Source organism: Rhipicephalus sanguineus, chromosome 10 (assembly GCF_013339695.2).
Source record: "Rhipicephalus sanguineus isolate Rsan-2018 chromosome 10, BIME_Rsan_1.4, whole genome shotgun sequence".
Classification (NCBI taxonomy): Eukaryota; Metazoa; Arthropoda; class Arachnida; order Ixodida; family Ixodidae; genus Rhipicephalus; species Rhipicephalus sanguineus.
In genome coordinates, this window is record NC_051185.1 from 13904053 (window position 1) to 13929536 (window position 25484).

A 25484-nucleotide genomic window follows, 5' to 3' on the forward strand; every position below is an offset into this window, starting at 1 on the left:
GATTTGATTTGAAAAAAAAGCGCTGTTTAAATTTAGATATTCAGCTTAAACTAAAATCTAATATACTACCGTTTCTGAGAATTGGAAACCCGTCATTACTAGAAATCACATTTTCAAGTAGTGTCACTAATTGAAGGGTTTTTATGCCCGACCACATCTACAACCAGCTCATAAAAATTTCACTGAAACTTTATCATTTCCTGAATTCTTCCTATCAAACATTACTCTATGATATTCACGTAAAGCTAATCGTCGTGGCAGTCAAAGTTGAGTACACTTGGACTATATTTAGGTAACAGCCACATGCTGAAAAGTGCGACGTCATTCATAAAGAATTATTGCCATACTTCAATCAGACGAACACCACGAAAGTAAGTAATTGACAGCTGTGCTGGGCTTTCATTCACGCTTAGCATATACGTATAAATAATTGTCATTTGCATATCTACATATTATTTCCCGTTTTTACAGCTAAAGCTGTTATGAGATCATTTCAACGGCCGTTTTTGGCGCCGCAGTTGTCCGCCGCCGCAGGTGTTCGTAACCACTATCGCTCGAAATAAGAAAAAAAACGAAATAAGAAAAAATTTCCAGGATGCAACAGGGTTCGAACCTGGGCCCTCTGCGTGGGAGCCCAGTGTTGTACCTCAGAGCCATGCCGGTGCTTGGAATTGCCATGCAAAAAGACGCTATACAGGCTTCACGTTCGGAAGGAACCACATTAACATATGTAATTTAGTGTGGTAGAAGTGTGAAATAACCACCACGCACCACGCAACGCGAATTCTGTAACCAGGCGTCACACAATGCGAATTGCGCAACGAGTGGGCTGTTGGATGCTTCCAACCCATTACAAGGGGCAATAATTCTTCATCGTCATCAGGCACAACACCTACAAAGTGCGCATAATGCCTTACATGTTTTTAGCGGTTACCACGGCTCTCCGTTGAATGATGAAAAATCGCATAGTTGCCGCTTCTCTACTTCACAGAAATTATGATGATTTATAGCTTAGTGGGTTCCTCGCAAGTGCACTTGCACAGGTTGCTAAGGAAGCCCATAAGCCCATCATCCATTTCCTCAGGGTCTCAATAAAGTTCATTCCCCCTGTCTATGTCTCTCTTTCTCACGTCAACGCATGTTATATTGGATGGCGGGAGAGTGAAAAAGCGACCGGGCGTCACACAATGCGAATTACGTAACTGGTGGGCCGTTTAAAGTTTCCAACCCATTACAAAGTGCTGAGCCACAATTCTTCATCGTCATCAGTCGTCACGTAAACAAAGTGCACATAATGTCTTACATATGTGTAGCTAGAATCTCGATTCTGCGCACAATGACGAATAATAGGTGCTTCCCAACTTCACAAATATTGTGATTTATGACGTAGTGTGTACCTTGCTAGTGTACTTGTATTAGTAGCCCCAAGAGAGTTTACAACGGACTCTAGAAATGCCGCTCCTCCAGCTTTCGCTGTGACTGTGCTGCGCTTTCCCGCAGGCCTGGCGTTTTTTCTCTATATCTATTTCCAAGGGATAAACAAGGTTACGCTGCAGTATATGTGAAATATATTTTGCTACTTGAATGCATTGATAGATAATTGCAATCGAGAAGAACCGCTACGCCATTCTCGACTGTTCTTTTTGTCGATATCACCCTACGAAAAAAACGTATGACATAATTTATAATCCGTACACCCCGTTCTGTGCGTATATATAGATACGCAAATTTCAGCGCCATATTGCGATCTGAATGGAAGACCTTGTCCAGCAACAGCCAGCAATATGTCGGCCGTGAAGTTTGGACTCGTCCTAATCCTCGCACTCGCAGTCATGGTGGAGTAAGTAATGCTCTCACGATTTTGCATCCTGCGTTATTCACCTGGCTTCTTCTGTCCTCACTACCACTTTTCCTATTCATTGTTTCTTTCTAGCAATATCGCATTCAAAGCTTCATTGAAACATAATTTAACGTCCTCGGCATATCGAGCGTAGGCTATTAACCATAGGTGCTTACTGTAACTAATTGGCATGAACGATATTATATGGAAAGAGCAGCATAATGACCCTTTAAAGAGATTTCATGTCATCAGCCGAATTGGTGCGAAGGGCGCGGTTTGGTATCCAGGTAACCGAGCGCTGTAGCCGAGTTGGGTAGGCGTTGTGCGTTAGTGAACATCGCAACAAGTGCAAATAATTCATTTATGTATATGACATGTAAATAGTCCAACAATCCAAGAAAGGAAAATTTTATTCAGATCTCCAGAACTCATCTGAATACATCTTGTAGCATGCCGCTCTGAGGTAGACGTTTAGTGCCATCACACATTCAGCGGACATGCAACCCAGAAGGGATAGGGTTTGGGCTTGTTGGTTGGTCACCGCTAAGCAGATTACGAGCGCCGAAACGAACATAGGATAAGAAGACGACGGGACAAGCGGTAACTTCCAACAGTCTGACAGTTTAATCAGGAAGATAGTCGAAGCGTTTGAAATAGCTCGGGCCGGAGATGAGTGTGGGAGTATGCCGTCAGTAGCATTATCAAAAAAGGAACTTGAATTTTGGCGTATTGCACGTGCGGCACTTCTCTTTGTTTCTTCTGCAGCCTCTACTTTTCTTTTTTTTTTTTGCATATTAAGTTATTGTGCTTAAATATGCGCACGATCGGCAATAAAGTTTTATTGCAAGTTAGCGCTCGTCCTGTCGTCTTCTTCTCATGTGTTCGTTTCTGCGCTACGCATTCTGCTGAGGGATCGTAAGAACAGACAAAGTGTTCGCTAATGCATGTACAGTAGACGACTACTCAGAAAGGGAAAGTCAAGGCGCAGTCACCTCGTTTCCTTCATTGCCGGTGTCCTCGGGTCCTTCCTAAGGGCAGAAATTTCATTTTAAAGGAATTATACAACTCTCACACGTCTGTGATATAAGACTTCCTGGGCTTTTCAGCCCAGGAATGACATAGCTTACTGTACGTGGCGATAATTTGGTGGTGACTAGACAGTTATTAAATACCTTCTTAAGATTTCGCCCCCAGTTCGTATAAAAATTGACCCCCCAAAAACCTTCTGACAAACAGTAACGAATTTCTCAATTGCAGACCTTCGTTCACTCGCTTCCGCCGCATTTGGTCACTGCGACAGGCATGCTTGCTGAGGCTTCGTAGAAATTGTAAGGCCTTCGCCACAATACATACCAAAACTGGTGGTACTACACTTTTATGCCTTTATTTTTGCCAACGTTTTCTGTATCAGGTGCCATTTATTTAGAACAAAATGTAATTTAAACTTCCCTCCTTTTCGTGGGCAGTCCACTACAGTGACAATGAGCCACATGTGCTGAGAAAACAAACGAATGCCCATTGTCACTGATTTCAAATACAAAAAATAAACTTATCCAATGTGTCACCCAGCGTGAAAACCGCGGGAACAGTTGAGCTGTGGTTTTCCTGTACTTCTCTCATTATTTTCTGTAACCATCTGTGATGTTTTGTGATATTGTATAGGTGTCTGCGATCACGTTATTTGTAGAGTAGAGATTCCCGACAAAGGACATATGGCAGCCCCTGCCACACCTGCCCCTGCTACAGTGACATTAGGCTGCGGAGGAAGAATTACTTGAGGAGGAGAAACTGCTCGGCCGCCGCAGCGCGCGAGGTCAGCGCTGTAGCGTCACGCAGGAAATGCGGTTTTCGCCGTAACGCGACAAACGACGCTTCCGGCGTGTTGGCATCGTTTACATGCTCTTCTATGGACGCGACGCATAAAGATCGTTATACCACCTCGTACATTGTAAGACTTCTCAAATTTTTGCCTCTGATATCAAGTGATCGATGTGACCGATATTTTAGCTGCAGTTAATAATAGATACTGCCCGAATCATAGGTCGTACAGCGCTTGAAACGAGCTGCTAGTTGTGGCCCCTGAGCAGACGACGTCTGCTGCATGCATGGCCCCTCACTTCTCGTTCGCATGTTGTGCGCATACTTGCGCAGATGGTCTTGGAAGGGAAAGTTCCCAATTCGCGCGCGCAAGCTGTCGCGCAATCCTTCGCGGTTTGCAGGCTTTCTGCCACTTCAGCGCGCTCAGTGGCTTCCGCGTTGCGCAGGCGGCGCTTTGTTCTTGAACATTGCTCGCACTTTACACGGTGCAACAAAGGCACGTAGAAAGAAGTATCGCTCCGGGAACAAAGGAGCGCACTTTGCAGATTTACACCAGTGCTCCTTTAGGATGGGGCGGAAATGTGTCGTGCCGAACTGCAACAGTGGGTACGCATGCTGCAAGGAGTCGATACGCAACCTACAATGTTCCTAGTGACACGGCGAGGTTGGAAGCGTTGGCTCGTGCTTTACCAAGGAAAGATCAAGAGCTCACGCCTCGTTACTATGTTTGCGAGAAGCACTTCTCGGAGAGCAAGTCGCATCATTCGTTGAAAAAACTGACAGGGTCCCTTTTACATTAGGCTAAGACGACTCGAAGGCGGAAGCCATCTTCTTCTTCTGCTTTTCCTTCAGTCGATGCTTCTATCCTGCCCCACCCCTGTGCAAAAGCTTTTCTGCATCTAACGTCGTTTTGCAGTGCCTCCAGGATCGGAGGCATTACAAGCTTTCTGCACGTCACCTGATTTTGCATTGCCTCCATGATCGGTGGTCCGATCACAGAGGCCGCTAGGGCAAAGCAACGATATCATGTCATGACGTCACGTCATGTGATGTCACAAATTTTTGCGATCTCTGACGTCATGATAATGTCATGTGGTGATGTTATCGCGGGATGATTTTTGCATCACTCATGCTGACGTCACCGATGGTCAATTTTAACGTTTGATGAGGCATCTATGGCTTACTCCGTAAAAATTATACCTAACCTATCGAGTTCACGTTACCAAAAATTATAGATTGCGCGTCCTAGAAGATATCTCATTCAGGTAATTTTCTTGTATGTGACGCCATTTTTTCCGTTAATTTACCGAAAAATACGGAGCCGGCGAGAACACTTAAAAACACACCCACTTGGGCGTAAAGCGCGAACGGCGAATCGGCACCGAATAGCCCTGAACCGGCGAGCTTCGTTGGAGAGCGCGACGCGCGTGTTTTTGCCCTCTCCGCTAGCGGACTCTCACGACAGAGGGCGCGTCAGTGCAGTGCCCTATTCCGTGACTTTATTAGGACGCTCGAGCAGGTGCAGTTTCGCCTCCTCAAGAATTCTTGCTCCGTGCATTAGGCCCTATTCACGTTCGATCTGCCTTCCAAGTTTCACTGTGCAAGCGGCTACCGCTTCTTCCGCAACGGAGGCAGTTATGCCATCAATGGGTGTACCTGGAAACCGTTCTCTTGGAGAAGACTTTAGGGCATATTGATGCGCACACCGCCTTTCCCGTTGCACTGTGTGGCTAAGCTTTCTTCCGCGACTTAGGTTGTTACGCCTTCAATGTGTATATCTATGTTTCCATTGCTTCTGTATCTTTTTCCATGTATCCTGATGATTTCAGACTTCTCTGGGGCGCAGCTGAGCCCGCTGGCCCTGGCAAAATTTTCAACTGCTGTTGCAGCCTCTTGAAGTGTCTGCTCTTTGCTAGCCAGGGATCCACGCGTTGCCCATAGGGTGATATCATCCGCGTATAGGGCGTATCTCAACTGCGGTACGTCATCCAGGACTCGCGCGAGTCCTATCATGGCGATATTGAAGAGCAGGGGGGAGATGATGGCTCCTTGAGGGGTGCCTTTATACCACAAAAAGGGAATGAAGGAAGGAGACACAATTAGATTAGTACAGGCACTCGTACTGAGTAAGATAACGTAGAGTCTACCTTTCCACACACTAAACAAATCTGAAGAAGAGAACATCGAGTCTATAATCAGGAGTGCCTACAAAGTAGCCCTAAGACTACCGGTAAGCACACCAACCCAAAAGTTATTAGAACTCGGAATATATAACACATATCCTGAGCTAAAGACAGCGGTACTGACCGCGCAGAGAAATCGTCTAAGTGAGACGAAAGCCGGGAGAGAGATACTCGCTAGGGTGGGCTTCCCACTGTACCCCCAGAACCTGGACGACGTTCTTGTAGACATCCCGGAACCCGCCCGCGGCAAGATCTCGATCGCTCCCCTGCCCAAGCACATGGACGTAAATACAAACAAAAAGCGCAGAGAGGAGAGAGTGCGATGACTCCGTAAAACATTAAAAAACAAAACAAATGTTTTGTATGTGGACGCTTCCGCATATAACTTTAAACGGTCCGTTGCAACAGTACTTAGCAGCGACAATAGAATGATGACATCTGCATCCCTGTACACGTCCTCGATCGCCAAGGCGGAATGCTTTGCAATTACCCTTGCGATCAAAGAGCAAGAACGAAGGGAGGAACCACAGACCATTATCATCTCCGACTCACAGGAAGCGTGCCGTTTATTTTTAAAAGGCCGCTTCCCGATAAAGCTAAGGAAATTCCTAGGCGGGAGATTTAAAAACAACTACAGGCTGATCTGGTGTCCGGGACACACAGGCCTGGAGGGAAACGAGAGTGCAGACGCTCTTGCTCGAGGGCTCACGAACCGAGCAGAGCCTCGAGCGCACTTTCAATCACCTCAAACACTTCAGGAGGATACTAACGAGGAGGACAACGACCCATCCAGAATGGCCCCTCGCGAAATTCTGGCTCACCAACGAGGCACTCGACAAAAATACAGCGCCCCCCACAAATCATTAGAAGGGGAGGACGCGATTGACCTCCGTAGGATTCAAACGGGGGTCTTACCAATCTACAAAGATTGAACAAAATTTTCCCAACGCTGTATGGGCACGCCTGTCCGTGGTGTGGCGGCTCGCCATCTCTATATCACATTTCGTGGGCATGCCTAAACCGACCACCAACTTTAGATGCCTTTTTAGGCCAGTACAACCTATCTAATACTTTCGAGCAATGGGAGGCCCAGCTCGCCAGCTCTGACCCGGAGGTACAGCTTGCGCTTCTGGGTCACGTCAAGCAGACAGCAGTAGCCAGTGGAGCCCTTTACTGGGGGCCCCACCCACCGAGCTCATGACTCCTTATCCCAACCCTTATGAATAAAGTTGTACTACTACTACTTAGGTTGTTACGCAATCTATGCGTGTATCTGGAAACGGAAGCGTGCCATGCGACGCGGACACTGATCTCTCGTCAGGCTCAGCTCTAGAACAGTTCCGCTATTAAAACATTCTACTTGTCTTGCAATCTCCCGCAGCGAGTTTGAGCCATCTATGAAGAAACTAAACAGGCCCGTGCAAGAGTTGATGAAGGTTGCTGCAGATGCATCTGCGCGTGTAGGTGCGCACACTTGCCCCCCAGAGTTGTTGCGAGCTTGAATATCTTCGACACTGTGATGCCTTCGATCGCCGTGCTAATACGAAGCAATGCACGCAGTGCTAATCAAAGCTTACCAATTGTTCTCCACTCCTTTGCAGGAATATCTCAAGTGTGAGTCAGACTCCCCTCCGTCTCTATTGTGAAGGTCGAGTAAGTAACAACGTATTTGTTAATGCAGTTATTTCTGCACATGAAATCTTTCACGTACTGTCACTGGTGTTCCCCTCTACGAGTCCTTCGTATTTCTATTTTGGCTCCCATATAACTCTAAAGTTAATTTAATTGTTACAATAGCACCCTTCGCGTGACGTTCACATGCTTTTGCAGCCCTGAAAACAAAAGACGATGTGTGAAAGAAAACATCACACGGACATGCACTGCAACGGAGTATGCTCGGCTGAAAGCAAATTGTCGTGATTTTTAATACAAACTTTTCTTGCGTACGATACTACGTACCTCGCATGAAATTATCATTTAGTTTGCTTACCAATGAAGGGCAAATATATGTCCACTGTTTGTTATTGATTAATTATCTTTATTAGCAGAGGACAAGGCATTTGCAGCGGTTAGTGAGCCCTGAAAATAACCTTCCGCAAGAATCAGGATGGAAACACAGATAACACAACACCAGGAGACAAAGCAGTTCCTGCATTTCACGTATGCAATCCCTGCAAGCACCAGGCGCGGCAACAATATGACAGCGGTCGGCGTAGTATAATTATGACTGCTTATCATCGCATCGAAATCCGAAGGACACAAAGGTGTCACAATGACCATCACCAAATGACAGGGCAATTGGGCATGTTGACATTTAAGTTTCGGTTTTCAGCACGAATTAAGCCGGACATTACAACCACGTGAAAATTAGCTGCGTCGGAATTGCGCTAACCTTGAAGAGCTAACCTTGAAGAGCGCGTGCATTCTTGCATGAAGGACTTCCGTTCGTGCATTAGGCGTGGTCCTACGTCTGTAATCATTAAAATATAAATTAATTGATATTTTTTGTTTATTTCTTTAAATATTATTCTGACTCATTCTAGTGTGGTTGCCCCTGCGGCTAAACTTATTGCGAAACTTTGTCAGATACCTCGCCTGGCGCATCTTTAAAGATAGTCGGGAACTCTTCATGAGAAACAGTTATCCACGTCACATAATTTGCAGATGTACTATTATAAAAAGCTAAGTTAGTCTACCGGCACACAATACTAATAAAACTGTAATTCAAAATCATTGTGAATATTACTTTAATTGTCGCTAATAAATACTAGATGTAGCGCATCGTCTTCACCTGTAATACATCACATGACGCAGTTCAAAAGTCTAAAAAATAGTTTGCCGTATTTGGTTTTTAAGCTGGCCCGAAAATCTAGGCAAGATTGAATGGCCTGGCAAACCACAAAGAGAGCTCGCCTGACCTTGCATCGATTCGCATAGAATAGATACATAAAACATATAACCCTTCATGTGCTCCCGATCCAGCTTTTCCAGAAAACTTAAGCTCGCATCATATTCCCTTCTGTCAGACAATTGAAAACACAGCGTATACTGACGCAATATCTCTTTCAAGCACCTCAAAAACTACTTGCTCTAGATTTAAGAAATTATACTACACTATTTTAGGAAAATTTGGGCTCGGCCAGTTCCTGTAGCTTTTTGGATCAGCCAGCTCTCGACATGGTTGGCCCAGCTCCCTTTTAATCCTCTTCTGTGCTCGTACTCGTGCACTCCTTACTGTCGAATTGTAGCGAACCTGCAAACGTTACGCCATGCCAACACGTAACCCAATGCCACAAGAAAATTCGAGCACGCAAACCACCGAGAAAAGAAGGCGAAAGGAAAGAGCGTCGAATTTTCGTCGTCGTGGAATTTGCGTCGTCGAATTTTCTTGTAACATGCACCAACTAGCCCAACAACAAGTTTTACTAAACCCAATGCCAGTTCACTTTACAGCAGAGCTGTCTTGGTCCATGTTCCCTGTGTGTCGAAGATACAAAATTGTCATCATGAACCGGCACACGATGAACGCCGCCCAAGCACACACTAGAGATGTTTAACGAGAGAGGCCGAATCCTGCGACCGCGGTGTTTATCGCTGGTTTAATCCCGTCGGTTTGTTTAAGTCTCCCTCAGTTATTGCCTGCGTCTGTACAGAAATCTTAATAGATGTTTTGGCGCCTTTTGTTGCACCTGTGTGGTGAGCAGCGGTAACTGAACATTTTTTTGTGGCACATACACGCATTAGAAGATTTACAGCATAGTTGTTATGGTCGTGGTTCGTCGTGTGGGGCAGATGGAAAGTTTCCTGGTGAGGCAGTACTAGAGCCCGCGTCCCCACGCTCTGACGGCGAGCGTCGTAACCACTCGGCTATCGTGGCACGCTAGCAGAGCATATTATATCCTTCAATAGTACAGTTAGCAAGGGGGTAGGAAATAGAAGTGAGGGTGAGAAGGAAGAAAAGGAGAAGCAGAGAGAGTAGAGCATGGCACTGAAAGAAAGAGAAAGAGAGAATGAAAAAAAAAAGAGTAAAAAATAGAACGCGAGAGAACGACTGCAGAGAGAGAGAAAGAAAAGCGTTGAAAGAAAGAGAAAGAAAGGAAACAAATACAGAAAAAGGGATAGAAAGACAGAGAATTAAATTTACAGAAAGAGAAAGAGAGAAAAACACACACTCAGAAAAAGATAAAAAAAAAGAGGAGCATAGCCATGTATCGCTTGGTGCAACAAGGGATGGGGGGAAAGAGACAGGTCATAAAGTAAGATCCTAACCAATTCAGGACCAGCTGGGTGCCCACCAGCTCTGCTTTGACACAGCCTTGCGCGACTCAACACAGATTCTGGTTACCCCACAGAGTTCGCGTAGGACATTTTGACTACCAACCAACGTTGTGTTACGCGGGGAAGCAATGGCGATACAGATATTTATAAACACCAGATAGTCAACAAATTTACGCACAAACACTGGATTGCTGGCAGCGTATAGTGGGACGAAATCAGAGCAAGTACGGACAAACCAAGAAAGCCGAAGAAAAAGTGAAATTATTGGGGGAAGTGCTGCACAGCTACAATGATATTTAGGAGGCGATAAATGAGTTGTGAATATTACGTGCGCAATAAAACTTTGTTGGCTAAAACATAAAGTGTAACTATGAAAAATATAGGAAGGAGCTTAAAAACGTACAATCTTAACACAATGCCTTGAAGAACTTCATAATGATAATATTGCGCACGCAACATGAAGACACAGACGAAAAGTTCACAAGGACCAGCGCAGACTATCAACTGACCTTTATTCAATAAGAAACAACAATATATATACTCACTACACGCACCTCATGATCACTGCGCATGAGCAAAACGGCATAGCGTATTACTTTACATTAAGAACAATAAAACATTTAACACATTTAGCAATGCATTGTGCAGGTTGTTCTTCGGGTTCGTGTAGTCCTTTGTTTAACCAAACTGATGTTCTGTATACTCATCCTAATCAGACAACAAGAGAGATTGTAGAAGCTTGGCATATCTCTAGACTTCAAGACATGTGTGTCAGTCATCCATCCGTAGCGTTGAATGATAGCGAAATTGACTTGCTAAACAAGATGTGATAGCGCAACGTGTCTGTTAAATGTTTTATTGTTCTTAATGTAAAAGAATACGCTATCCCGTTTTGCTCATGCGCAGTGATCATGAGGTGCGTGTAGCGAGTATATATTGTTGTTTCTTATTGAATAAAGGCCAGTTGATAGTCTGCGCTGGTCCTTGTGAACTTTTCGTCTGTGTCTTCGTGTTGCGTGCGCAATATTATCATTATGCAGCCAAACCAACTAGCCCGCCTTTCCGTTTTATTGAAGAACTTGTTGGTGCTTGCCTATAGTAACTTCTAGCGCAGCAGAACGACACAAGAAAGACAGAAACGCTGTGTCCGGTCATCTTCTATCGTTTAGTCGCGCTAAACGCAATGATGATACTTAGTGCACAACTTAATCAACAGTATCGAAATTGAAAATAATTTAACAGAACAAATTGAACCAAACAAGCGTTAAAAGCACGGTTTATTCACGCAAAATCGGGAACTCTTAGGTAATCGTAAAAAATAAGTTGTTTCACTGCGCTTATGAATAGAAAATGAACTGAACAAACCGTACAACGGCCTATCCAGCCACTTCAATAATACATATATTCCTTTCCATTCCGTTCCTCTAGCGCTGCACGAAACCAGGGGACAAGATGTGCGGAGTAATGTGCGATTGCATTGGAATTTTTTGCCTGGGAAGACGACGTGTATTAACCAGGTGACGGGTAACTCGAAAATACACCGTATGATTGCATGTCCATGCGCTTACAAAACTGACCAAATTAAAATTTACAAGCTCCAGTCAGAAAAAAGTTCGTGTCAATTTACACAGCTCAATGGTCGCCATGGCGTTGAATGAGTACATGGAATCGTACGGGTTTCTTGGCAAATAGAGGCAACGGGTATTGGTGCCTTCGTGCTATAGGGAATGTTGAAGCACGTGTAATTAGAGCCGATAGCTAGTGATGCTATGGCCTGTTTTTGCTGAAAAAATAAGAAAAATAAAGTTTACTGCTACTCTTCAGTAAAAGTTGGTGTCGCTTCTTCGAGGTCAGCCACGACTAAGACGTAGAACTATTATATTTGATTCAATTGTATCGCACGCCGAGGTCAGTAGGGGGATTATGAAGCGCACTGTATGCTATATAATGCAGTGCTGCGAATGATTTTGGCCACGTGAATTTTATTATCGTGCACTCAATCCGCGGTAAACAGTGCTTTTATAGCAGAGCTGTTATGGTCTTGGTTTTGCGTGAACCATGGATAGAAAATCATCATCTTCAAGAAGCGGCACGCTCTCAATTACCGCCCAAGCATTTGGTACAGATTAATGACAACAGAAGCTGAAAAGTGCCCAGCAGCTCTTCTGTGACCCAACCTGGCGCGACTTAGTGCAAGGTGCGCTAATTTTTGCGTTCCTCTACAGTCGAAGTGCACGCGGTCTTGGAGCAAAATCATCCTGCAACATCGTGCTTATTGTACAATCGGCTGGTCGCTACCACACTGTTACCAGGGGAGTGAAATTTCCTATACCATCCATGGAACACGATATTCGCTCGCCGCGCCGGACGAACGCCTGGTGTTTGGGGGCGGCACTAAAAAATGGCGGCGCATCGCAGACACGCACTGGGGTTCGCCATCTTAATGAGGACTCAGGATTCGAATCGTGGGGGGGGGGGGAGGGGGGGTCCGCGACTTAGCATCAAATTCAATTGGGATGCACCAGCAAGCCAAATTGAGCGAGAGAGTGGAAGGTATTCAGATGGCAAGCGCGCGACCTTTTTCCTGTTACGCAACCCGCCACATGATCAAAACAGCAGGCATTGCGTTTTGATTGATGAAGGTTTGCCCATCCCCCTATTTTCGCACCGCTTATTCTAAGTACGACTGTTTTTCTTTACGTGTACACATAAATTAGACAAGAATAAAGAGCAGAGTTGGTTTGAATGTTTTTTATTGCCTAAGCTTACCATTCATACAGTAAAAACACAACTTGAATATTTTACGTTTTTAGTCGCATAAAAAAGTCGCATCCTGATATGCCGTGCAAGTATAGAAAATCAAAACGAGCAGCACGCAGATCGTACCTTTCGTCCGCCGGAATCCGAAAGAATTTTATGCCGGTGGGGCGTGTAGAATTTCGGCACCACACAGCACAGCACAATTGTGATGACGGTGCGAATTCATTCATGCATCTGTTTCGCTGAAGCTTGCAAGGGTTTCGCTGAACCAAACTTGACAGTGATGAAAGGGGCCTTTGGGACACCGTAGGCCGTAGCATACATGGGTGCGCGAGAAGAAACTCCCCTTTTTCGCCGTGAGAGGTAGGACGGCGAAGTTCCCGTTTTCCATTCCGGTTGGCACTCGTATTTTCGCAGTATCGAACTGCAACCTTTAGGTTCACTTGCGTATTTAAAACTCCGGAGTTAATAAGTGACCTGGTAATAAATATAAAATAGAACAACAACGTTCATTTGTGCTCGTAGGTAGTACAGCCCCCAAACATTAGGATCGCTGCGGTCACGGGGCAGAAAAACCGCGAAGTTTCATGCCCCTCCTGTTACTCGGACTTCAACAATTCAGAGCCAGATCTTGATAGAAGCGACAAAAAACGTGTCTGAGCCGAACGTGCAGCCGTTCACCAGAACAATCGAAGGCAAGAAGGCGCAACATGTTACCGCGTCTTCAGTTGAAAAAAAAAAAAGGCGCGAAGGCGCCAAACAACCACCGTGCATGCAGCCGAGGCTCACGTCAAACCAGAACGAAACCTGCAGCAGTCACGTGATCATACTTCTCTCACTCTCAGAGTTCGCAGGAGAGAGCGTCTAAGAGGCTTTCAAGCTGGAGCATAGTGTTCTGAAAGCACTATAGGAACAGGTCGAGAGTGCACAATTTCGTCCCGTCCAATGTGGCGAACGTGTCGGCAGAGCACTCCAAAGCGATCGCAAACAAACAGCCGAATGTACAATTAGTAACGCATGTTATTCAGCATTCCGTCGCAAAGGGCTCATATAAGAGGTTCAGGATCCGCCTTCAGTCTATAAGTAAGTATAATCACTTGGAACTATGTGCTACCAGAACACAATTCGCCTTCTTTTTCAAGTGACAAGAATTAAGTGGCAAGTGCGAATAAACGTAGATTAAAATGGATCTAGTAATCAAGAGCGATTTAAGTAAACGAAAAGTAAATGAAACGACCTATATGTTTGCGCCAATATTGAACCAATTGACACAATTGTGAATCAAAGTGTGGGAAAGTAAAGCACCGAATCATTCAATTGAAATAGGAATAAAGCGTTAAGGAAAATAGGAAATTAGCGTTAGCTAAAGGGAGCCGATGAAATTTTTTTTTTGCGCCCATAGTTATTTACAACTACACGTTTCCAACGAAGTCTGGAGCATGAAAACCACGCCTTATGTGTCACGTGCACACATTTACTTTTAACACTCAGGAATCTGGGAGTAATATGTTTTAAGCAGTGTACGACAGAACTATACATCAAAGTTAAGCCGCCACCAAAGGTTTACACAATCACTGCGCAATCAAAGAACTCACAGGGTCCCTTAGGCATTCTCCTAAGACAACTCCAAGGCGAAATGTATCTTCTTGTTTAACAGCTAAAGCTCTGATTAGATCACAGCTGCAGTGGGGTAGCTGTCCGCCGCCACCGCCACTGCCGCCGGTGTCCGGAACCGCTATCGCACGAAATAAGAAAAATGAAATAAATAAAAAATATACTGCATCGAATGGAATATGAACCCGGAGTGACTGCGTGGTATTCGAGTATTTTAACCTTAGAGCCAAGCTGGTACTTGAAATGGCTTTGCAAAAAGACCCTATACAGGCGTCGTGTCAGGCAAGCAATCGCGTCAACATGTGTAATATAGCGTGGCAGAAGAGTAAAATAACAATTGGGCGTCCCACAATGATAATTCGCCTTTTCCAAGGGGGTCCTCTACGCATGCGCGGCGAGCGCCGCGCGGAGTACGACGGGAAATATGCGGGCGCCATGTTTTTTTGAGGCTCTCCTGCTGGCTTGCACTAGCTTTTGTGCGTCGCCCCACTGGCAAGCGTTCGTGTCCGGGTTTAGTTATGCTGCAGAGGTGCGCCGCTGTAGGTTGCACAAATGCCAGCAATAAGCTCCCCAAGGTTAGGTTTTTTTGCTTCCCTGCAGCATCTTTACACGCAGCAAAAGGAAAAGGTGGATTCAGGCGATGCGCCGAATGAACGTCGACGGGTCTACGTGGACGCCTACAGCCAACTCGCGCGTTTGCAGCGAGCATTTCATATCAGGTAAGGTTCTCTGCTTGATGGCATTCACGTTGAGGAAACGGTGCGCAGCGTTGACCATCGCCGCGTTTTGCAGCGATGCTTTTCCTATGCTGTTCCATTTCGAGCTTCGTCACATCAGTGGGATCGGATGCCTGATAAGAGTGGCGTACAGCCGCTAAGACGACAGCACGGTGTTAACGATAACGCGGGCGGGGTGCGATCACAGCGAATGCGAATGACGAAGCGCGAGCGGCGAGATATGTAGTGAAATCGTTTACATCATTGCAGTGGCTACGTTTGCATGAACGACCCGCTCACGTCGTGAGCGAGTCGAGTCAGAAATCTGGCTGACCGATCCCGATGTGACCGCGTTTACATGAACTCGCTTCTGACGACTCTAGAAAAAACGACACGCAGTGTCCAGCAGAGACATCAGCACATTCGAACTGGGCTTCCGGTCCCCGCTGCCGTTTCCAAAAGCCTCGGCGCTGGCGGGCCCGACCAATCCGCATTTACACGCATGCTGTAAACGGGTCGGCTGGGTCGTTTGTCGGGCAGGAATGTCTGTCGAGTTCATGGAAACGCTAGTCAGTCGTGCTGGATCATCCTAACCCCTGCAATCAGGCTGGCCCAGCCCGACCGACTGGCGTTTACATGAACTCGACAGACATTTCTGCCCGACAAACCCACTCGACCCACTTATTTACGTTTCATGTAAATGCTCTGAATGGTTTTAGTTCAGCAACTACTTGGGTTAGCCCGGATATAAAGCTAGGTAATCTCTCTGCATGTGTGATAAGCTGCCGCGATTGTCAACCAAAGGGGGAAAATGTTGAACAATATAAGAACACTTTCTTTTCCCACTACTTGCAGGAGAACCATCGAGGTTTCCAGACCACCCCGACAACGTCCCATCTGTGTTCAAGCACAAGCCTGCGAGCCGCCGTGATGCTGTTGGGCGTTTTGAAAGGTCAATCAATAAAAATTTCTTCAACTCGTCCGCAGAAAAGCTGCTACTCATGCTTCGCTGCACTTACGACCGAACAGCACACTACAAGTTCACTCCTATTTTTCTTTTACACTTCCCATGCGACACACGGCTAGTCACGCCAGCGCGCAAACACGCATTCACAGCCGGGAAACGCGGACGGAGGAAGGTGAGAGAGCCACAAGTCGTGATTCTGGCAGTCACCGCTAGAGGCGCGCCACCGCTCTGGAAAAGGTGAATTGCGCACCAAGGGTGTGGTTTAAATCTTCCCGCCCACTACAAAGTGCCCAACCATAATTCTTTATCGTGATCAGCCAAATTCAGCATCAGCAAAGTGCACATAGTATTGCCTTACAGAAGTGCAGCGGGTACCTCGCTTACCCGCAGAAAGACGAATAATTGCATAGTGGGTGTATCCCTACGTCACAAAAGTTATTATTTGTGGCGTAGTGGATACTTCTCATGTGTACTTGTACTTTGTAGTTTTTCAAACAGCGCAGATATTTTATTTCTTTGTCAAGCAACTGGATGGACGATGAACTAACGCATGAAGGGACCCGCTTGATCATGGTGAAGGTCTCAATAATCTCGCTCCTGCGCTGGGCCGCATGCTTTCTTATGACCGAGACGATTAAAATTCGGTATGTGCATACCGAACCTTCACCAGTGTGAATTACAGTGAATGATCAGTTCTTACAGATATCTTTAAGGAGTAATCGCATTTCATCTGACATAAACGCGCCATGAAGCAATCGCGAAACAGATTTGTTAAAGGCAGCATTCGTAATGGCTGGTAGTCGCCGTGGATCCCGGCCGTATTCTAAACCCGACATAAGCTTTCCTCTAAACTGATACAATTGAGTTAAGCGCTTGAAAGTGGATTTGCCGTGCGCTCCTTTTCCGTAAAAATTCGTCATGCTTATCAAGGCCGCTGTCGTCATCGACTTTTTTACTATTTTACCATGTTCTGTCGCTAATAAAACCAGTTTCTCTATGAAACACATTTACAACCATCTAATAAATATTTTACTAAAGCTTTCTTGTTTCTCAATTTCTTGCTATCCTGCATTACCCTGTGATATTCAAGTAACTATTATAGCGGATCATTATGATAATTAAAGTTAATAACAGTAAGCATATATTTGGGCATCAGCTAATTGATGAAAATACCAATGTCATTAAACATGACTTATTGGCCTCGTTTAATCAGGTGGATATGAGTGAAACGAATAATTGACATCTTTGCCAATCAGTCTTTCATGTCCAAGGTTCTATGAAATGGTCATTATTCATTTCCATACATGAAAGTTCTTTTTTGTTTTTATCTTTACTTCGCAATGAATAACTAACTATAGCTACCATTGCGGTGTGCAGTGTTTAAAATGTACATAAACTTGACACTTTTGTTGTATTTAAATATGATTACGTCCCGCAGACACCAATACGTGTTTTATGACAGCTCTATTTTGGGAAATATCCCATCACTGAAAAAAGATGTATGTCATTCTTTGTAATTCCTACACCACATCATGCGTGTAAATTTATATATGGAAGTTTCCGCGCAACTTTGTTATCTCAATGTAAGATTTTGTGCAGAAAGCAGCACCAATATGTCGGCCTTAAAGTTTGGACTCGTAGTAATTCTCACACTCACGGTCATGGTGGAGTAAGTCGTGATCTCAACGATTCTACTTTTTAAGCTTTTAACACGGTTTCCTCAATCCTCACTTCTCTTGATTTTCAAACTTTTTGTTTCTTTGTACCGACATCGCATTTAGACCTTAGATCAAACACAATCTACCTTGTCTATGAAGACTGGTATGAAAAGTGTTGCTACTTGCTGCAGTTTTTAGCCATGATCTGTATATGTTGCAGAGCATAGTACAATGGCCTGTCGTATGGTTCTAAAGCATGAACCAAATTTGTCTATTAGGCACTGTCCATTGAGCGTGTTGTGTAGCCGCGTGTGGAAGCGGTATGGTTTTGCTGGCTGATGTAGGCACAGCAACGACTGCAGAGACTTCATTTATGTATATAAAGTGTACAAGAATAAGAAAAAAAGGAAATCTCTTGGCCGATTTCACGCAATGCGTGAGTTGACTTAAGGAGTATTTAGCGAGTCGATGACCATGTCGCATTTCCCCAGATATAGGCAACTACGTTAGATAGATAGATAGATAGATAGATAGATAGATAGATAGATAGATAGATAGATAGATAGATAGATAGATAGATAGATAGATAGATAGATAGATAGATAGATAGATAGATAGATAGATAGATAGATAGATAGATAGATAGATAGATGGATAGATAGATAGATAGATAGATAGATAGACAGACAGACAGACAGACAGACAGACAGACAGACAGACAGACAGACAGACAGACAGACAGACAGATAGATAGATAGATAGATAGATAGATAGATAGATAGATAGATAGATAGATAGATAGATAGATAGATAGATAGATAGATAGATAGATAGATAGATAGATAGATAGATAGATAGATAGAAATGGTGAACGTGCACTTGGGTCACTAAGAAATTCTTCGCATTTAAAATTCAAGGAATTAAACTCAACGCAATCGGAGCTACACTTGAGTCCTTATTGAAACAACCCTAACAGGCATGGTCAATCCTGTTCGAGCTGTCCAGCGTCTTATATCCCCATGTTGTACTTGACATACTGAAGAATGAGTTGCTAACAAAAAAGTACGTCCTTGCCCTACACTATAGAAAAAAACCACCACACGTATTAGTGGATGATGATGATGAAATGAACTTTATTTGGTCCTGGAGAACCCCGATCAGACAACCCCCGAAGGGGGGTCCGCCGCAGTTGCTGGCCGCGCCCACGCCGGTACTGGAAGACCGTGGCCCTCCGCCCGTTCGCAGGCCTCCTGGACTGCCGACAGCTGGACTGAGAGCTCGTTGCTTTTAAGAGCCCTCTCCCAGTCCTCTTCTGTGCTGAACTTTGCGCTAAGTAACGCCGGGCACTGCCAGAGCATATGAGCGAGTGTGCAATTATCCGCCCCACAGCTAGGACATCCTGGATTTATGCCTTCAGCAAAGTGGCTAAACGTGCTGCGAGACGGGAAGGAACCTGCCTGCAGCATCCGGAGAACCGACGACTGCGGCCTAGTAAGCTTGGAATGCGGGAGGGGGTATCGCCGCCTTGACAGTTGATAGTGCGAAGTAACTTCGTTGAAGGTGCCAAGTGGATCCCTGAAGCTCTCCGTGAAGCCGCCTCCGGACCCGCCCGCACCGCCGCGGCACGTGATTTCTCGCGCACGGTTATGGGCAAGTTCGTTGACGTTGGGAACTGTCGGATGAACCCCTGAGCCCATGTGGGCCGGGAACCAGGTAATTGTGTGAAAGCCTCCTACAGCCCTCGAACTGAGAATAGCGGCAGCCTCTCTTGAGACCACACCCGAAGCGAAGGCCCGGAGGGCAGCCCTAGAGTCGGTGAATATCTCAGGACGCGAAGGGTCCTTCATAGCTAGAGCTATCGCTACCTGCTCTGCTACGGAGGCAGACACCTTCCTAACGGAAGCTGAGTTTAGTACGCGACCGCGATGATCAACAACCACGGCCGCAAAGCTGTCCGAGCGGCCATACTGCGCCGCATCGACGAAAGCCACCTTTCCCGGGGATTTACCTACGAAGTCAAGCAGAGACTTGGCCCGTGCCGTTCGCCGGCCAACATTGTACCGCGGATGTACATTACGCGGGAAGGGTTCCACCTCATAAGTACCCTTCATTGTTTGTGATAAAAATATCTTCTGTTCCGCACTGCCCGTATGATGACATCCAAGCGACTGTAGGAGACGCTGCCCAGCCTTGGTGGAGGAGAGCCGCGCGACCTGAGCTAGTTGCTGTGCCTCAATCACCTCCGAGAGGGTGTTGTGCATGCCCAGGTTCATGAGCCTGTCCGTGCCGGTACTCATGGGGAGTCCTAGCACCCTTTTAATACTTTTCCGCATTAAAGTGTCGAGTTTATTCTCCTCGCGTTTAGACCAATTTAGAGATGATGCGACGTAAATAATATGGCTCATGAGGAACGCGTGGTAGAGCCGAAGGAGATTACTTTCCCTCAGCCCTCCCCTGCGGTTTGAAACCCGTAAAATAAGCCGAATCATGTTCTCCGTCTTGGAGGTGATGCGGGCCAGAACCTGTGTGTTTCTGCCGTTGCATTCAAGAAGGAAACCTAATATCCGAATGCAGTTCACTCTGGGAATCGCTTGCCCGTCCCTTGTGGTTAGCGCAATCTGTACCTGATCAAGCGGTGAGTGGGGCCTCCTCCCACGGCTAACAGGTCTGTAGAGAAGCAACTCCGATTTGGAGGGTGAAAGCCGAAGCCCCGTGCCCTCCAAAAAACTTTCTGTGATAGACAGCGCCATCTGGAGCGCTTCCTCCACCTCAGCATCCGAACCTCCCATGCACCAGACAGTAATGTCGTCGGCATATAGGGCGTGGTTTGTATTGGCTACAGTGGAAAGACGCTCCGAGAGGCCTTTCATGGCTATGTTGAACAAGAGAGGCGAAATTACCGCACCCTGCGGCGTGCCCCTCGCACCCAGGGTGAAGGTTCCTGATTTTGACTGCCCAATCTTTATGGTTGCTTTGCGGTCCCTGAGGAAGGCGCGAACATAGGCGTGGAACCTTGGTCCTAACCCCATGCTCTCGACCGCCTCCAGGATGAACTTATGTGAAATAGTATCAAACGCTTTGGCGAGATCTAGGGCCAATATTCCTCGAATATCTAGGGTTCGTCGGTCGATAATTTGCCTCTTAATCAGAAGCATCACATCCTGAGTGGACAAACCCGGCCTGAAGCCTACCATGTTGTGTGGAAAGAGCTCTTTATCCTCGACATACCGAGAGACCCTGTTGTGTACCGCATGCTCCATCACTTTCCCTACGCAAGATGTTAGGGAGATGGGACGTAGGTTCTCCTTGGCGAGTGCCTTGCCCGGCTTGGGAATGAGTACCACCGAGGCGGTCTTCCAGGCCTCCGGCACTCGGCCTTCTGCCCATAGGAGATTGACCTCCTCGGTTAACTTATCGATGGACCTATCATCGAGATTACGCAGCAGCCTGTTCGTAATTCCGTCAGGACCCGGGGCTGAGCGACTATTAAGCGCATGAAGCACCTCTTCGATCTCAAGTTTCGTAAAGGGCGAGTCGATTTCTTCCAGCGGCCCTCCCCGGTAGTCCGGGTAGTCCCAGTCCCCGGAGGGGCCAATCGGAAGGTATCGTTCTGCCAATTCCTTAAGTACAGTCGTGTCATCGACTCCACTGCTCCTCTGTGCTTGTACTAATCGGTCAATTGCCAACCTCTGATTACTTTTCGAGTTAGTTTCATTGAGGAGTACCTTCAAGAGGTTCCATTTGCCTCCTGTGCGCATCTGCCCGTCTACTTTTGAGCAAATTTCATTCCACTGCTGCCTAGATAACTCCTGACTGTAGTCCTCGATTTCTTTATTGAGAAGCGCTATGCGCTTACGCAGCCTCCTATTGAGCTTCTGTGTGCGCCATCTCTCAACCAGCGATTTTTTAGCCTCCAACAAATGCGCAAGACGCGAGTCCATTGCATCCACCTGTATTAGTGGATACCACGCCGTTGCGGTATCTACAGTCCAAACCATGCAGATGAGGCCAGCTGGTCTGCGAATGACAGCATCCACCAGATAGCTATGCTGTTATTTAGAACCAAAGCAGCAAGAAGGCAACATTTCAAGCACGGGAAGTTATATTTACGCATTGGAACTATACGGAACTCACTAACGCTCGTCTCCATAGATTTCATCCGAATCTGTAGCTCCGTCTTCCGTCAGAAATATTTCGAGCTTAGCAGGCTCTTTTCCGCCGCCCGTGGGGTGGCGTCTGCTGCGTACGTCAAGAAACCCTTTCACACTATCACGAGCAGCCCATCCCGCCAACCACGATCAGTGTTGTGCGGATATACGTCACACGGGACTCACAGACTATATCAACCTAGGAATAGCGAAAATAGACTTTCAAAACCTTATAATATACTTTGCGGAGGCTAAAGAAGAACGGCATATAGTTTGCTATAGCTCGCAATTTTAACGCAGCAAACTCTGAGAAGCACGCTGCAACGTCATTTAGCCAGCAACCACGCGGGGCAGAGCGTGAATAAATGCGTTCCATCAAGAGTTGCCTAGAAGCATTTGTGGTCCGGTGCTTCTTTAACGACAATTGTGAGTTCAGTGCGGGCTATCCGCTTTATAGCAATGTAATCAATGATACATATCTATCTCACTCGGAACGTTATATTATAGCGCTGCTCGTCCCCGCAAGAATATGGCAGCGAACGCTGCTTACACTTGCTTTTCACAAAAGTGTTGTCTGTGCTGCAGTGAGAGTGCCCACGTTACGTCTGATCAAAAGGTACCCGTTACACCCAGTGTAATGGACGTGTCTTTTAAACGCATGAAGTGGACACAGCTGCTCAACTTACCAAAGACGTCGATCCATTTTGCAAGACCCGAGTCAAAGCAGAAAATGCGCGTATACACCGCTCCTCTCTGAGTGCTTCGCATGAAACAGATTCCGACAATGCCGCAATTCTATTTGCTTTTATTGCGATAGCAATTATATGGACAGCCTCGGCTGGATTTTGCCGTCGCCGTCACCGTAGCCGCCGTCATGCACCATATATATATATATATATATATATATATATATGTCTCTGTGTGTGTGTGTGTGTGTGTGTGTGTGTGTGTGTGTGTGTGTAAAATCCCCAAAGAAAAATAATTCAGAAAAATGCTTCCGAAGCGCGGAATCGAACCAGGGACCTCTTGCTACGCAGCGAGTGGCGCTAACCACTGCGCCACGAAACGCAGATCCTCCACGTAGCTGAGGGCGAGCGTTATATACACACCTTTTACCGCTGGACGGACTCAGAGACGGCAGGCGCGTATAAGCGTTTCTTCATTACCAGCGAGATGGCGCTAGGAGCGCTACGGGAGCATTTAGGTCGTCGGCGAGCTCGCTCGCTTCTTCTTATATTTGCGCAGGGAGAACCTTGCCCTTCCGCTGTCTGCTCGCGCGGTTTTCTCGTGGTGAGGGGAAGAGGGATGTTCCGATCTTTCACCGTGATGTCCGCGCTCATGTTACGGAGCGTACGAAGGTCACTCGAGCTCAAGGGACGCCGCTAAACGAACAAACAGAAGGTGAGCGCGAACTATCAAGTGTCACAGCTCGACACTTGAAGCACGCTAGTTTCCTTCGCTGCTTCGGCCGCCTTTGCAACGGGAGTAATGGGAGTGCTGTTCAAACTAAGAGTATCCATTGGCGAGCCTCACTTCTTATAGCATTAGTTTCTTGCTATCGCATTCATTGCTTCGGCCTTGCGGCGAAACTGTGACTGTTTTACTACATATCTTTTTTCCTTTTCTTCCCCTTCAACCTCCGCAGTAGGTATGAGAAAACTATGAGGAACCAGAACAACCACGTGTGACCATTAGTAAATGTAGGTGCAGGTACACCTCCATCAAACTTCTTCTAGAGGCTTAGTGCGAGCTGGGCTGTCATCGACAGTTGGAATTCTTAAATAGCCCCACTACTGCACAAAAATGCCGGTAGCGCATCAAATATGATCACTTGTTTTTCATTTCCTTTCAGCATTATATCAAGTGGGAGAGTCGGCCACCGTTTCTGTGTTGGTCGAGTAGGTATTAAAATATTGCTGATTGGAGTTACTTTGGAATTTAGAATCTTGTGCGCTGTTAGTGGAAGTCCTCTGAATCACCTATTTGTACTTCTGCTATTTAACTTTGAAGCTTTTAAGCCCATTGCAGTATCATAGGTCTCATAATCTCGTTTTTGCAGCTCCCGAAAAGAGGGAAATGGGTAAATAATAAATACACGGATGCAGACGCTTACAATAGACAGAATTTTACTTTGGAGAGACAACGAGATGGCAGGCCGTAGAAGTAGCTCACTTTCGGACAAAAAACATATGCGCTGCGCACCATAGAAGCTTTTTATCATACGCATGCCGCCCGTCCCGATCAAAAATTCGTATCCGATGCCCTGCACAACTGGAGTGGTGGTTGAATGACGCTACCATCCCCTTTTCTTCTAATGTAGCTAATACTCTTCGATTATGTCATGATCATGCTGCATTCTTGCTTTCATGCCTAGACAACGCCTTCATGCTTCATTAAGCAAAAGCTTTATACAATTCATGCGAATAACTGAGCGCTTTACAGAGACGAGCTGCGCGGTAAGTTCCTCTTTGTGAAAGCGGGGCACCAAGGCGATACAAAAGAAGATAAGGAAGACGATCCCGTGGCAGAGCAAGTGTCATAGAAGGCTTCCGCGGAGTGGCGCCGGCCGCTTAGAGGGTTAAAAAAAAACGGCGTTCGCGTGCCTCGGCTTACTGACGGCAGAGTAGGAACGCGGAAAGGGCACGCGATGAAATGCAATGAGCCAGGGCCAAGTGGATTATGTAGCAGGCTGTAAAAGTATCGAATGCACGGAGGAGGCTCGACAAGAAAGAAATTAGGCACGACGATGCAAACGGCTTGTCGGACATTTTCAGGGTACACTTCAGTCTTCAATGCATCGACCTTCAGGCCGATACAATGATGACTGAAACATATGCACGAAAGTCGCGTTGGCTCGGCCGACAGCGAGACATCAAATGCCACCTGTAGGGAGCGTGATGTAATTCCTAACCTGTATCTGCGCAAAATATTGGTACGTTCTTTCCTGTTCATTTTTTTTCGCTCTTTTTCTTCAGAAATCCCGGCGTGAGTGTCGGCGTGAGTGTCGGCGCTGTTGTTCGTAAGCGAAAAATCATCACCTTGTCCGTAAGCGGAAATTCGAGAAACATGCAAATAAAATGAATAACAAAAAACTTCGGTTCGAGTGAGAATCGAACCCAGGCCGTCTTGGTGGCACGTAAGTGTTCGACCACGGAGCCACGCTATTTCTCAAAATCACATCGAAAAAAAAAAACACTATATGAATCTCATGTAGTGGAAGTAGTCCCCTTAACGCATGTAGCATTGCGTGGCAGAAGGGTAGAATCGCGCCTGGCGGAAGAACATGTGAATTGCGCAACGAGTGGGTGTTTTAAAGGCCCGCCTATTATAACGCGCTCATACATATTTAATCATCATCAGCTGCGAAAGCATCAACAAAGTGAGCAGCTGCGTAGGTTCGCATGTTCCCTTACGGACCCGTAGTGTGCTCTTCGCTGATTAGCAAAAGGAAGAATTATGGCGTAATGGGCACTAAACAACTGTACTTGCAGTAGGCATTCTA

The 25484-nt window shown here is 46.2% G+C and overlaps 1 long non-coding RNA gene across 1 annotated transcript; it reads left to right on the forward strand.

The window, feature by feature from the left end:
• The first annotated feature begins 1723 nt into the window (after nt 1-1723).
• On the forward strand, nt 1724-11927 carry LOC119372468 (uncharacterized). Its single transcript, XR_007417733.1, has 3 exons — nt 1724-1840; nt 7443-7494; nt 11548-11927. It is a non-coding gene; the product is annotated as an uncharacterized LOC119372468 (long non-coding RNA).
• The last annotated feature ends 13557 nt before the right edge of the window (nt 11928-25484 follow it).